Raw genomic sequence first — 8,658 nt, 5'->3', positions numbered from 1 at the left:
GAATAAGGGGTATATTTATCATGCTGTGTAAAAAGTGGAGTGAAGCATTACTAGTGATGTTGCCCAGGGCAACCAATCAGCAACTAGATTCCAACAGTTAGAAAACCACAGCAAAGCATCTGATTGGCTTCTATGAGCAAGATCATCAGTAATGTTTTACTCCACTTTTTACATAGCGTGATAAATATACCCCTAAGGCTCATCTGGCTTTTGCAGGCTCGGTGGCAATATTCTAGATTCTTATGATCCATGTAGAGCAGTGCTGTGCAGCTTCTGTGGTACCAAGAGGCCTACATGGTGAAGGGTCACTAATGCAAGCCCATTTTGACCACTCCCCCTTTTTAAACCACACCCACTTAAACCCACACCCATGTTATCACAAGAGCTTTTTAAGACCATACCCACATTAATTGTGGGGATATTACACAGCCTGAATCTGAGGTGTGAACAATGCAGGGGGGGCAGTTAATCTCAGTACTGATACCATTTAAAGCGCCGGTGTAGATAAATATAGAATGGATAGAAGCTGCCAGGACATATCTACATTTAGCAGTTTACTGTCAGCTACATCATTGTTCTGATTGCTCAGTTTTCAAAAGGAAAAGGCTACCAGATGAAGGTCTTTCCAAGGGCCAAATGGTTGTGAGACCTCAGGCATCAGCTTCCAGTAGGAAAGGCTCAGAGACTTTAGGATCATGTAAGATGGGAGCAGCAGAAGTAAATTGCTCTTTAGGAAGCTTGAGAGCAGCTTGAGCTTCAGATGTCCAGAAAACTTTACTTGCACACGTTAGAGAGAATATTGTATCAGGATGTGGGGGAAGCCCTTGATGAACTTCCTGTAGAAGTTGGCAAAGCCTAGGGGACATTGAACTGCCATTTGAGTAGTAGGAATAGGCCAATCGGTTATTGCTCAAATCTTCTTAGGATTTCTTTCAATACCGCTGGGGGAATAAGGATGCCAGAAATTCAACTGAGGATCCAATTTTTCCAATTTAGTGCTCAATTGATGAGTAAAAACTTCTTCACATTTTGGCTTATGCACAACTCCCTGCATCAGGTGCCCAGCAAGTAAGTGTTAAATAGTTATATAATTACAAAGTTATATAGTTAAGTTGTGTTGAAAAGAGACCATAGTCCATGAACTTCAACCCCTCCAAGCCAACCCCAGTGCTTTTATATACACATACAGATCTACCAATACACCTACATATATAAACTATACATAACAATCTACTAACTGTAGATATTAGTATCACAATAGCCTTGGATATTCTGCTTGTTCAAGAACTCATCCAGGCCCCTCTTATAGGCATTAACAGAATCTGCCATTACCCCATCACTAGGAAGGGCATTCCCCAACCTCACTGCCCTCACCGTGAGGAACCCCCTACCCAACATCCCCCGGCAGGGCATTCCCCAACCCCCTCACTGCCCTCACCGTGAGGAACCCCCTACCCAACATCCCCCGGCAGGGCATTCCCCAACCTCACTGCCCTCACCATGAGGAACCCCCTACCCAACATCCCCCGGCAGGGCATTCCCCAACCTCACTGCCCTCACCATGAGGAACCCCCTACCCAACATCCCCCGGCAGGGCATTCCCCAACCCCCTCACTGCCCTCACCGTGAGGAACCCCCTACCCAACATCCCCCGGCAGGGCATTCCCCAACCTCACTGCCCTCACCGTGAGGAACCCCCTACCCAACATCCCCCGGCAGGGCATTCCCCACTGCCCTCACCGTGAGGAACCCCCTACCCAACATCCCCCGGCAGGGCATTCCCCAACCCCCTCACTGCCCTCACCGTGAGGAACCCCCTACCCAACATCCCCCGGCAGGGCATTCCCGAACCCCTCACTGCCCTCACCATGAGGAACCCCCTACCCAACATCCCCCGACAGGGCATTCCCCAACCCCCTCACTGCCCTCACCGTGAGGAACCCCCTACCCAACATCCCCTGGCAGGGCATTCCCCAACCCCCTCACTGCCCTCACCGTGAGGAACCCCCTACCCAACATCCCCCGGCAGGGCATTCCCCAACCCCCTCACTGCCCTCACCGTGAGGAACCCCCTACCCAACATCCCCCGGCAGGGCATTCCCCAACCCCCTCACTGCCCTCACCATGAGGAACCCCCTACCCAACATCCCCCGGCAGGGCATTCCCCAACCCCCTCACTGCCCTCACCGTGAGGAACCCCCTACGCTGCTTCAAATGGAAGCTCCGTTCCTCTAATCTAAAGGGGTGACCTCTGGTGCGCTGATTGTTTTTATGGGAAAAAAGAACATCCCCCAACTGCCTATAATCCCCTCTAATGTACTTGTACAGAGTAATCATGTCCCCTCGCAAGCGCCTCTTTTCCAGAGAAAACAACCCCAACCTCGACAGCCTCACCTCATAGTTTAACCCTTCCATCCCCTTAAAGGAGAAAGAAAGTCATGTTGGCATTTTACTGCCAATAGATTTGCCACATTAGTGCCACCTAGAACGCTATATTTATTCAGCAGAAAGCTTTACTATACCTGAGTAAAGAGCCCTAGAAGCTCCCTCTGATAGCAGCTGCCATTTTAGCTTGGTCTTGGTAGCTTCTTGCTGCAGTTATAGCCGTTGGAATCTCAGATCACACATTCCTAAGGGTGGGGGAAGTGAGTTCTTATGCATTCTTATGGGAGGGGGGAGCAGGAGAAGGGAGGGGGAGAGAGGAGAGAACTGAGCAGACTCGTGCCCCAAACCTGAAGGAGCCCTAAAAGAGAGGAAGTCTGATACCAAAGAACATGTTCCCAACAAAGGAGACAAGAAAGCCTGTGTTTCTTTTGACAGAGGACTCAGTGCAGCGTTTCTGTGAGTGCTTATGGCTGTATTTACACAGACCTTTCTGATAAAGCTTACTGAGTTTTTACCTTTCCTTCTCCTTTAACCAGTTTAGTTGCAGTCTCTGCACTCTCTCCAGCTCATTAATATCCTTCTTAAGGACTGGAGCCCAAAACTGCCCCCCATACTCAAGGTTCCAGCAGAATGCAATACAGAATGACTATGACATATGTACTATGGGCAGCACTAGATTCCAAAAATAACCCCCCTTTTTGGACATGAACTCATTTATATGCCCTTATGTAAAAAATGTCCATAAACATGAACTGAACTGCCAAAAATATATATTTTCTTTTACACAGGCGTACCTGAATTTAAAAAAAACCTTGACCAGTTCACCGCGCCCCCTTAGGCTCATAGGGTAATGTAACCCCTTACTTGCCCTGTTTACACTAAAGGAATGGATTCTGGGTCTTAAAATCCCTCTACTTTACATTGTAGTTGAAGCACGGATTTTCTGGGAATCAGAGAGACTTCATGGAATCAATGACTTTATAATGGGACTGGGCAAATGTTCCCTGCAAGTCCAAGGCAGACCATCATGGTTTATGTATGTAACACATTAAAGGTAGCCATACACAGGCCAATTAAAGCTGTCTGAGCCAGCAGTTCATCAGCCCGTGTATGGAGCCATCTGACGGACCGATCTAACCAATATCTGGGTGAAAATTGGGCAGATGTCAATTGGGCAGGTTTAAAAATCCATTTGGAACACGGAGCGCATTGGTGCACTGATGTGGTCCTCATCCCGATGGCCCGTATCCCGGCAACATCAACCTACTGTTTGACCCTCAGGCCAAATGATTGAACCAATCCGATATTGGCCACCAGTCTTCTGTGCAGTTCTGTGTGTGACCAGAGAGGGCAGTATAGATGCAGAAATGATTTATAGTTCAGCACCTCTAGTAAATCTCATCACTAACATGAAATGACTTTCCTGGGAAATGGGTTTTGCCTCTTTCTTATTATATAATTATAGGCCTGTGGCCTGAACTGAACTGATTAAAAATAAAGACAGTACTAATGAATATGCATGGCCTGCCTATTAATATGCACTATATGCATAATATACGTATATATTTAGCCCCATTTTGTGTGTAAGGCCGTGGATATTATCTCCACTGGAAGGGGAAGAATGTGAAATCAAGTTGCAGTTCAACAACTCACTGTAGGCTCAGAGGAACATTTTTACTACTGACAGCGGGAGTCCTGGGGAAAATGCTGCATAGTGGGAAAAATATGGCAGATTGTGCCAGTTGTTACCCTTGAATCTGCTCTTAGTAAATCTTCCCCACAGTCTCATATGAGGGCAAGGCCGAACCATAGAGTGTGAACGTGGAGCTGCCCTGTTATATGTATTACAGGTATAGGATCCCATATCCAGAAACCCATTATCCAGAAAGTTCCAAATTACGGAAAGGCCATCTCCCATAGACTCCATTATAAGCAAATATTACCCCTTATTGGGGGCAGAACAGCCCTATTGGGTTTATTTAATGGTTAAATGATTCCCTTTTCTCTGTAATAATAAAACAGTACCTGTACTTGATCCCAACTAAGATATAATTACCCCTTATTGGGGGCAGAACAGCCCTATTGGGTTTATTTAATGGTTAAATGATTCCCTTTTCTTTGTAATAATAAAACAGTACCTGTACTTGATCCCAACTAAGATATAATTACCCCTTATTGGGGGCAGAACAGCCCTATTGGGTTTATTTAATGGTTAAATGATTCCCTTTTCTCTGTAATAATAAAACAGTACCTGTACTTGATCCCAACTAAGATATAATTACCCCTTATTGGGGCAGAACAGCCCTATTGGGTTTATTTAATGGTTAAATGATTCCCTTTTCTCTGTAATAATAAAACAGTACCTGTACTTGATCCCAACTAAGATATAATTACCCCTTATTGGGGGCAGAACAGCCCTATTGGGTTTATTTCATGGTTAAATGATTCCCTTTTCTCTGTAATAATAAAACAGTACCTGTACTTGATCCCAGCTAAGATATAATTACCCCTTATTGGGGGCAGAACAGCCCTATTGGGTTTATTTCATGGTTAAATGATTCCCTTTTCTCTGTAATAATAAAACAATACCTGTACTTGATCCCAACTAAGATATAATTACCCCTTATTGGGGCAGAACAGCCCTATTGGGTTTATTTAATGGTTAAATGATTCCCTTTTCTCTGTAATAATAAAACAGTACCTGTACTTGATCCCAACTAAGATATAATTACCCCTTATTGGAGGCAAAATAATCCCATTGGGTTTAAATGACGTTTAAATGATTTTTAGCAGACTTAAGTTATGGAGATCCAAATTATGGAGAGATCCCTTATCCGGAAAGCCCCAGGTCCCGAGCATTCTGGATAACAGGTCCTATACCTGTATATACACAGTATAATGTAAGGGCTCAGCAATGTGAGTGCACACTGGGAGGATTTGGCCCCACAGCAATGCTGCTCTCACCCCCCTGACAGTAAATAAGGAGCCCATTGCTGTCAGCACCAACTGTCATCACCGACAGAAACATCACTCAACCACCAGATATTTCACTTTTACTGGGAAAATGTTGTAAAACTCGCCGGAGATGTCAGAGTGTTGGTGATGGGAACTGACAGGCCGGGATTAGGCACAAAGCTGCCGAGGCTCCTGTATGGGGCACTGTCAGTTCTAGGGCCCCGCAAGCAATGTTCCCTCTGAGCTGTAGGACCCCATGCGCACACACTGATTTCAGGGGCAACTCACAAAACAAATTGTAGGGCTCTTTGCTCTGTGAGGCACGGAGTCTTAGAGTCTTTTTGCATCTGCTTTGGGCACTCACTTCTTGCACACACTAATAACTAGGGAATAGAACCATGCTTATAAGCTGTCTACTAACTGCCCCCCCCCCCATTTTCTGTATAGGACCCCTGTACTCTGCATAGTCAGTTGCTGTATATCTTCCAGAGGGACATGATACATAATGAATACAGCTCCAAATGCCTATGGGCTCATCTTGCCTCAGGGTACTTGGGCAGGGAAACGCAATCTCTGGTACCACAGTTAGCACCGGATTTCTATTCCAGGCGCCCCGAGGCCTCATTCTGCGCAGATTGTAAGCCCTTGTATTGTTCCATACTCTGCCTGCCCTATGCTGCCTGTGTGTGCCATACTCTGCCTGCCCTATGCTGCCTGTGTGTGCCATACTCAGCCTGCCCTATGCTGCCTGTGTGTGCCATACTCTGCCTGCCGTATGCTGCCTGTGTGTGCCATACTCTGCCTGCCCTATTCTGCCTGTGTGTGCCATATTCTGCCTACCCTATGCTGCCTGTGTGTGCCATACTCTGCCTGCCCTATGCTGCCTGTGTGTGCCATACTCAGCCTGCCCTATGCTGCCTGTGTGTGCCATACTCTGCCTGCCTTATGCTGCCTGTGTGTGCCATACTCTGCCTGCCCTTTGCTGCATGTGTGTGCCATACTCTGCCTGCCCTATGCTGCCTGTGTGTGCCATACTCTGCCTGCCCTATGCTGCCTGTGTGTGCCATACTCAGCCTGCCCTATGCTGCCTGTGTGTGCCATACTCTGCCTGCCTTATGCTGCCTGTGTGTGCCATACTCTGCCTGCCCTTTGCTGCATGTGTGTGCCATACTCTGCCTGCCCTATGCTGCCTGTTTGTGCCATACTCTGCCTGCCCTATGCTGCCTGTGTGTGCCATACTCTGCCTGCCCTATGCTGCCTGTGTGTGCCATACTCAGCCTGCCCTATGCTGCCTGTGTGTGCCATACTCTGCCTGCCTTATGCTGCCTGTGTGTGCCATACTCTGCCTGCCCTTTGCTGCATGTGTGTGCCATACTCTGCCTGCCCTATGCTGCCTGTGTGTGCCATACTCTGCCTGCCCTATGCTGCCTGTGTGTGCCATACTCTGCCTGACCTATGCTGCCTGTGTGTGCCATACTCTGCCTGCCCTATGCTGCCTGTTTGTTCCATACTCTGCCTGCCCTATGCTGCCTGTATGTGCCATACTCTGCCTACCCTATGCTGCCTGTGTGTGCCATACTCTGCCTGCCCTACCCTGCCTGTGTGTGCCATACTCAGCCTGCCCTACCCTGCCTGTGTGTGCCATACTCTGCCTTCCCTATGCTGCCTCTATGTGCCTTACTCTGCCTGCCCTATGCTGCCTGTAAGAGGTGAATTTGGCAGGGGTTTGTTCTGAGAGTTAGCATATGGAAATAGTTGTTAGGGGGTCCCTAAGGTGTTTAATTAGAAGAGGAGGAGGCATATAGATTTAAGGTTTAATGACATAATAAACTTCTTTTACAAATGGGTAATGGGAGATATCCATGCAGTGAACCCCAACCAGTTGTTTTTCTTGCTGTGCTATGATCATTAATGTGGGCAGGGTCTTTAAAAGCTCTTGTGATAACATGGGTGTGGTTTAAAAAGGGGAGTGGTCAAACTGACCTCCATTATCAGCCCTCCACCACATAGGGCAAAACCAATTCCGTCCCTCAGTACCACAGGAGTTGGACACGCTGCTCTGAGGGAAGAAGACAAACACACACAGTGTAGTATATGGAATTAGCGCTGAGCCAATCTCCTTTCTCCAATTAGGAAGGTTTCTCCTTATGTTTAGGGAATGAGGAGTTGCCTGGAGCGATCCCTGTGCTGACCTTGTGTATATTTATAAACAATAATTATTGTTTCATCACAGATACTCTATTATATAGCGAAACAAACCCATCTCGTGTTTCTCTATAACCACAGAGCCAGTTGCCCTCAGCTGAACTCCTTCCATGTTTATTTACTGTCCCAAAATGATCCAAATATATCTGCTTTTTTCTCAGTTCTTTAGATTTTTTTCAATACAGGGTAAAGGGTAAATAAGCAATGATTTGTAAACAGATTGATAAACATCATCATACATCAAATAATTATCAAATAAGTTACATTTTTCCAAACATTAATAAACCATATTACTAAGTTAGCACGGCCGTATTTCCAGGGAGCCCCGAATTATTAGCCAACCAGTCACCCGTGCCCCCGTGGGCTGGCCCTGCTTATAAGTAAATACCCCTTACACACATGGCCACACCTCCGATCCACACTGGCCACACCCCAATTATGCTAAAATGTCACCCATAACAAAATACACAAAACCTCTCCCGCTTACCCAAAAGCCCCTTTTCCAACCCACAAATTGTAGTTTTCCATCTTGGGCCCCACCCCCCCCCTGGCATGGGCCCTTGGCTACAATTCCCCTGTAGCCCACAGATGGTGGCCCAGCATGTACAAAAGATTAATCAAACAAGAAGCCTCTACTAAATATAATTGTGAGTGTTAGTGATGGGCGAAATGTCTCGCCAGGCATGGATTCGTGGCGAATTTCCGCGTTTCGCCATTGACGGATTGTTTCGTGAAACGGATGAAAAAATTTGCTGCGAAAAAATTCGGCGCATGTCCAAAAATTGTCGTCGGTGTCAAAAAAGAATTGTTGCAGGCGTCAAAAGAATAGCCGCGTGACAAAATAATAGCCGCAGGTGACAAAATAATAGCCGTGCAACAAAATAATAGCCGCGGGCGACAAAATAATAGCCGTGCAACAAAATAATAGCCGCGGGCGACAAAATAATAGCCGCAGGTGACAAAATAATAGCCGTGCAACAAAATAATAGCCGCGGGCGACAAAATAATAGCCGTGCAACAAAATAATAGCCACGGGCGACAAAATAATAGCAGCGGGCGACAAAAGAATAGTCGCGGGCGACAATTATTTTTGCCGCATGGCATTTTTGCCGT

The sequence above is a fragment of the Xenopus tropicalis genome, chromosome 6, assembly GCF_000004195.4.
Source record: "Xenopus tropicalis strain Nigerian chromosome 6, UCB_Xtro_10.0, whole genome shotgun sequence".
Lineage (NCBI taxonomy): Eukaryota > Metazoa > Chordata > Amphibia > Anura > Pipidae > Xenopus > Xenopus tropicalis.
Note: the sequence above shows the minus strand (reverse complement) of the source record.